Source organism: Chrysochloris asiatica, unplaced genomic scaffold (genome assembly GCF_000296735.1).
Source record: "Chrysochloris asiatica unplaced genomic scaffold, ChrAsi1.0 scaffold00322, whole genome shotgun sequence".
Classification (NCBI taxonomy): domain Eukaryota; kingdom Metazoa; phylum Chordata; class Mammalia; order Afrosoricida; family Chrysochloridae; genus Chrysochloris; species Chrysochloris asiatica.
The window spans coordinates 1,160,330-1,167,432 of NW_006408840.1; the positions used below are offsets into that span (position 1 = coordinate 1,160,330).

The following is a 7,103-nucleotide window of genomic DNA, read 5'->3' on the forward strand; positions in this document are numbered from 1 at the left end:
CTCTCCACCATTTTTGATCCTGATCATATTTCCAATACCGGTGTTATAGCTTCCAGTTTCTATCAACATGCAAGTCACTTCTGTGTGACAGATTGACAGATCAGTGGTTTAGGACTAGACAACACTTAATAGCAACACTGATTAAAATAAATAGTTGATATCCACAAGAGATACACAACTAAAAGTCTGTGATCTCTAATCATACTCAGGTTTTATGGGTTTTTTTGTTTTGTTTTGTTTTTCCCAAAGATACTTTAGTTGCTTGGTCCTAGAGAATATATAATCTGTATCTTCTGTTTATAGTCTTTAATTTCACAGTGTTTTTTTGTTTTTTTTTTTTTGACTCTGTAGGATAAGTACTGGACTGCTAACCCAAGATCAGTAATTGGAGCCTACCAACTGTGTGAAAAGATGAGGCTTTATATTACAGCAAAGCTTTACAAACCATGGAAAGCCTATACAGGGTTGCTATGAGTCAGAATTGACTCTACTGCACTTAACTACAAATCTGTAGTCTGCCATTTTAGTTTCTCTACCAAGAACAACAACAACTGCTAAAGTGAATTTATCCTGCTTTAAACTCTGGGAAGCACTGATGACTTTAACGCATACTGTAGTAGTTAAAACGCACTTAGCATATATTATCATTGAGGTGATATTTGACCTTGAAAAACAACTCAAAAACAAGATTTATAATCAGGTAGATGTTTTCTCTAATTCATGTATTTATTTTAGACACTTTAATCTTATCTTATTTTTTATTATTTCTACTTATATCCTCAATTACTGTTGTGGCACTGGCCTGCTAACCTCAAAGTGGGTGTCCATTCAAACTCACTAGCTATTGCTTGAAAAACCTATGTAAGATTACTGTTCATTGGAACCATCTCTATGGCATTTAACAACAACAACAAACGTATATATTATCTTAATTTCATTCTTGTTTTTCTTCCATTACACGTTTTTTTCTATTATATAAATCTATTGCATTAATCTAAATACCTTTACATCTTGAAAGAACTTTAAGACATTGAGAGCTGTTTTTATTTTTACATCTGTCTTCTAACAGAAAGCACTTGATTCTATTACCTCAGAACAAAGGATCAGAGAATGATATTTTTATCTGATATAAGAAAATTGGCTGACTCATAAGTATTTCTTAAATGAGAACAGGAATATTCCTATCCAATAAGTCCATACTTTTTACTGTTTGTCCTGGAATCTCTACTCTAAAGTATCACACCATACTAGTAGTAGACAGTAAGTCAACTTTGTTTTAAAGCAGCTGTTTAATATTTTACCTTTACTTTTACACCAAAGAATAGCCTGTTAAAAAAATATTTTACATGTAGTAATTATAGGAAAGGTAAATAAATATTTAAGCAAGCAGTATTCGCATAAATAAGATGCTATTTTGATAAAAAAATTTCAGGAATATTTATGCAATCACTCTTTTTTCTCTTAAAAGGTCTATATTTGAAATAGAATGTATTTGCATTAAGAATTACATTTACAAGTATGCAGTATATTTCTTAAATATAGTTGCTATGAAATAAGATGTGAGTGTTTTTATTTAATTACTATATAATAATTAACAACAATTACATTAATGTTAAAAATAGCAGTAATTATTATACTAGATATTCTGTTTTAGTCACCCACCTCCTCTTGTTTCCTTTGCTGCTTATAGATAGTGTAAAGATGATGTGTGTAGATCTTTTGTGCCATGTTTGAGTAGTTTTATTCCAGTGGGGGAGAAGCTGTGTGAAGCCACTCAAATATCTTTTAAAAAAGCCTTACCTTTTATTTTATAAGGTGTTTTTTCACACTATGAACATAAATACATACATTTATTGTGTTTAAAAGTATCTGAACAGCTGTTGTAATATTTTAGTTAAAATATTCCATTTAAAAATATTTTTTCTTCAAGAAACACTATTAACTATTCATAAAATAGTGACTTCATCACAATAAAAAGTGTTAAATTTTGAATAAATTAATAAAAGTTTATACATGAAGAACATCTGCTCATTGCCAATTTCTTGCTGATATTTATTAATATATATGGTTAATGTGTGATGCAAACTGAACTGTTAACCCCAAGGTTGGCAGTTCAAACTCACTAACCATTCTTCAGAAACCCTATACAGACTGGCTATGAGTCAGAACCAATTCAGCAGCACTCAACAACAACAACAACAGCAGCAGCTAAAGTATTATACTTATTCATACTTAATACATCACATCTATTTTACCTGTCTTTTTGGAAAATGAAAAAAAAATCACTATTATTTTGTGTGAATAAACTAAACAGTCAAAATATCTTACTTAACAAATTCAGATTTTATATATTCTGAAGTGTAATAACCACAAGCCATAGGGAAAAGTGCAGGACCACATGCAAATTAGCCTTATTGTTCTATACTATCTTACTGGAGCACAAGGTTAATTAGTACCATAGGCTATATGCATTATTCATCACTGCAATCAGGCTTTTATTCTGCAGGGTCTTTATCGACTGCAAATTGTTCTTCTCATAACAAAATCTTGATAAATTATTGTCATGTTTAATTTTTCTGAATTATATTGGTGATATATACATTGAATCTGATACTTTAAATATTCTGAAGATCAATTTTCATCAAGAAAAACAGATGAATACTAAAAACTAGAGATTTCCCCTATTTGTTATTATCATTGTTAGGTGCCAGCTCCCACACCATCCTCATAATTGTTGTTATGCTTGAGCTCTTTGCTGTTGCCACTGTGCCAGTCAATCTCGTTGAGGGTCTTCTTTTTTGCTGACCCTCTACTTGGCCAAGCATGTGATGTCCTTATCCAGGGACTGGTCTCTGCTGATAACATATCTGAAATAAGAGAGTTAAAGTCCCACTATCCTGATTTGTAAGATAAATTCTGGCTGTACTTCTTCCAACACAAATTTATTAGTTCTTCTGGCAGTCCATGGTACTTTAAACACTCTTCCCCAGCACCATAATTCAAGTGCATCTATTCCTATCAAGGCTTCCTCATTCATTGCCCAACCTTCACATGCTTTTGGGGCTATTGAAAATACCATGGCTTGGGCCAGGCACTACTTAGTCACAAGATAGTCATGAGGCATATAATGAAGAAGTTTTAAGAAAACTGAAAACTACAAAAAGGATAAAATGGAGATGTACCTAAGAATTTTATTATTTTATTTTTATTTCTATGAGGACAATGCATATTTTCATTCTTTGTGGGTAGCAAGAGATATTCTAGGAGAATTTCACAGAGCGTGGGTTAATGCGCTGTTTGAACTGCAAGGTTGGTGGTTCAAGCTCACCAGTTGCTCCTCGGAAACCCTATGCAGGGTTGCTAAGGGTCGGCTCTGACTCGACAGCACTTCACAACAACAACAACAACAACTATGTTTCTGATCTTGCCCCATCAGCCGTTTTTTTTTGTTGTTGTTCCCAACAAAGAAGATATATAAGAGACATGATTTGATTCCCTCCAGTATGTCAAAACTACTAATGTTTGACATGTTGTAAATCAAAGAGTGTAAAATTCTTCACAAGTGTAAAATCTAGATAGAGGCTATGATAAGAAACATTAGCTGGGTCGGAACCGACTCGATGGCACATAACAACAACAACAACAACAACTATTTAACTTACCCTTGTGTAGAAGAGACAGTAGCAAAACAAAAGAAGAGTGAGGGCAATGACTAAAGAAACATAGAAGTAATGATATGTAATTCAAAAGTATAGAATGGAAGGATAGATACTCAGTATGAATCCAAACTGCCCTTTTCCTTCATTGTACACCTTTGCAGGCTTATTAGTAAAAATATATAGGTTTCTTCTTTTTTTGTTGTTCAGAAGTCAGATCAGTAAGGTACAGCACAGCTGCCAGCCAATGCAGGAGATACTGGTATGCAGGGTTTTTTTTTGATGGGTGTTTCAGAAGCAGAATTTATTCCAAATACAAATATGCTTCCTCTCCTCTTTAACTTAAAGTTGTGGGGGGAAAGAGGGAAAGAGATAAAAGGGTGAGCAGGAGGCTTCTTTAGTAAGCTTAGTTAAGAGTAACAGGAGCTTTTCTAGTAATTAGACTTTACTTTGGTGTTAATAAAAATTGAGTAAAAAAGACTTGATATAGTCTATGTTAGAATATTTCCTCAGCACTCCTAGACTACTTTTTGACTCAGTTTCCTTTTCACTTAATAAAAGAGAGGGCTCATTGATGACTTGTGGGATACACTATTATATGCCCTTCTTGCATATATGTGATTGAGTTTAGTGTAGAGACAGATAAGAGAAAATAGGTTCTAGAAAAAAAAGTGAGAGACAAAGTGCCTCAACAGCTCTTCCATGGATATGCCCGGTTCTTTTGCATCAAGAAGTTGATCTTGTGAGCCATTTCCATGTTGTAGATCCTCCAGCAAGCTACATAGCTTTCCCACTTTTTCCACTTACCTGCAGCAAGGCTTCTCATCATACAGCCTTCACTTAATGTTATCAATGAGCCCATCCATGGTGAGGATTTTCTTTAGGGTCCTGTATGCACCTTCTACTTTCCCTGCTTGTGCTATCTCAATCCTGGCAATGAACTTCAGATGTTTTACCATGAGCTTGGATTTAAAAGTCTTCACTTTGCTGTACCTTTCAAGCCAAGCCCATCTTGCAGTCCTCTGTTCCAGTTTAAACTCCTCAGGATGCATCCACAGCTCCCACCTGGCATACAGTTTTAGCTTACTACATCTGTGGGAAGAGAAATTGTAAATGTTCCATATCATCAACCAAAACAAGGTCAAGGTAAAACTGTGGAATAGACCATCAATTGCTTTTATGTAAGTTCAGCCTGAAGAAAATTAAAACAAGTCCGTGGTATTCCAAATATGACCTTGAATATATCCCACCAGAATTTAGAGATCACCTCAAGATTTGTTGCATTAGACACCAATAAACAAAGACTAGAAGAGTTGGGGAATGGCATCAGGAAAATAATAAAGCAGGAAAGAAAAAAAAATAATTGAAATACAGGATTGAAGGAAAACACAAAAATGGATATCAGCGTTTATTCTTCAGTACAGAGATGCTTTAAAGAAAATGAAAGAAATGTGGAAGAAAAAGAACTGAATAGAAAATTCCAAAATGCAGCTCAAGAAGACAAATATTATAATGAAATGTGCAAATACCTGGAAATAGAAAACTAAAAAGGAGGGGGTGGGGGGAAGTACTCCACATTGCGCAAGCTGACAGAATTGAAAACAAATTTCAAGCCTCGACTTGTAATACTGATGTATTCTACGGGCAAAATATTGAATGATCTCAAAAGCATCAAAACGATAAAGGGATACACAGTCATTGTACCGAAAATAAATGGTCATTATTTAACAATTTCTAAAGTTAGGAGCTCTGGTAGCGTAGTGGTTACGGATCGGGCTGCAAACCGTAAGGTCAGCGGTTCGAAACTACCAGCCGCTCCGCGGGAGAAAGATGAGGCTTTCTACTTCCGTAAAGATTTACAACCTCGGAAACCCTGTACAGGGTCGCTATGGGTCGGAACCAACTCGATGGCACTTAACAACAACAACAAAGTTAGTGTAAGACCAAGAGTTATGGTACTGAAGGAAGAAGTCCACGGTGCTTTGAAAGCATTGGCAAAGAAAAAGTCTCCAGAAACTTATGGGATACAAATTGAAATATATAAACAATTGATGCAACAGTGTAGAAATTTGGAAGACTACCTCCTGGCTAATGATTGGAAGAGATCCATATTTGTGACCATTCCAAAATAGATGATGCAATGGAATGCAGAAATCTTAAGACAATATTGTAAATATTACGTGCATGTAAAATTTTGCTATGTTGTTGTTGTTGTTATGTGCTATCGAATTGTTTCCGACCCATAGCGACCCTGTATAGGGCTTCTGAGGGTGTAAATCTTTATGGGAGTATAAAGCCTCATCTTTCTCCCGCGGTGCAGCTGGTAGTTTCGAACCGCTGACCTTAAGGTTCGCAGCCCGATTCGTAACCACTACGCTACCAGAGCTATAGTGAATCAAAAAAATGGAAAACAAAGAATAGAATTGCTAATATTAGATTGATCTTGACTGAAAGAGAATATCAGAAAGATGTTTACCAGTGAATTATTGCCTATAGAAAGGCTTTCAGCTGTGTGGATTATGACAAGTTATGGAGAACATTGCAGAGAATGAGTATTCTGGAATACTTAATTGTGCTCATGAGGAACCTGAACATAGACAAAGAGGCAATTATTTGAATAGAGCAAGGGTACATTGAATGGTTTGAAATCAGGAAACATATGCTCCCAAAGTTGTTGTATTTCAACATACTTACTCAATTTGTGAAGTCTGTTGTGGTGCTGTGGATTAATTAATGCACTGCACTGCAAAGTCAGTTTGAACTGCAAGGTTGATGTTTCAAGCTCACCAGCCACTCCTTGGAAATTCTATATGGGGTCACTCTGGGTCAGAACCTACTTTATCTACAGTAGTTAATAGCAACAATAACAAATCAATTTGTTTGCTGTATAGATAATCTGAGAAGCGGAATAATATAAAGAAGAATGTGGCATCAGTATTGGAGGAAGACACATTAACAACCTGAGGTATGCAGATGAAACAACCTTGCTTGCTGAAAGTGAAGAGGATTTAAAATACTGACTGATGAAGATTAAAGACCTCAGCCTTAGGGATGAGTTACAACTCAATATAAAGAAGAAAAAATTCTCACCATTGGAACAATACATAACATCATGATAAATGAAGAAAAGAATGTCAAATACTTCATTTTCACCATCAACACTCATGGAAACAGCAGCCAGGAAATCAAAAGATGTATTTCACAAGACAAATCAGCTGCATAAAACTTCTTTAAAGTGTTCAAGAGCAATGATATCAGTTGGAGGACTGAGGTGTGCCTTACATAAGCCATAATATTTTCAACAGCCTCATATGCAAGTTTCTGAGAAATAAAGAAGACCATAGAAGAATTGATGCATTTCAACTGTGGTGCTGGAGAAGAGCTGACAATTACCATTGTCTGGCAGAAGAGCAAACAAATCTGTGTTGGAAGAACAGCCAAAATGCT

The 7,103-nt window shown here is 35.1% G+C and overlaps 1 protein-coding gene and 1 pseudogene across 4 annotated transcripts in view; one reads left to right on the forward strand and one right to left on the reverse strand.

The window, feature by feature from the left end:
• The window catches only part of EPHA5 (EPH receptor A5), a 688,281-nt gene that overhangs the window by 191,221 nt on the left and 489,957 nt on the right, over positions 1–7,103 (forward strand). The gene's annotated exons all lie outside the window — the stretch shown is intronic.
• Positions 4,345–4,615, reverse strand: LOC102815540 (annotated as a pseudogene).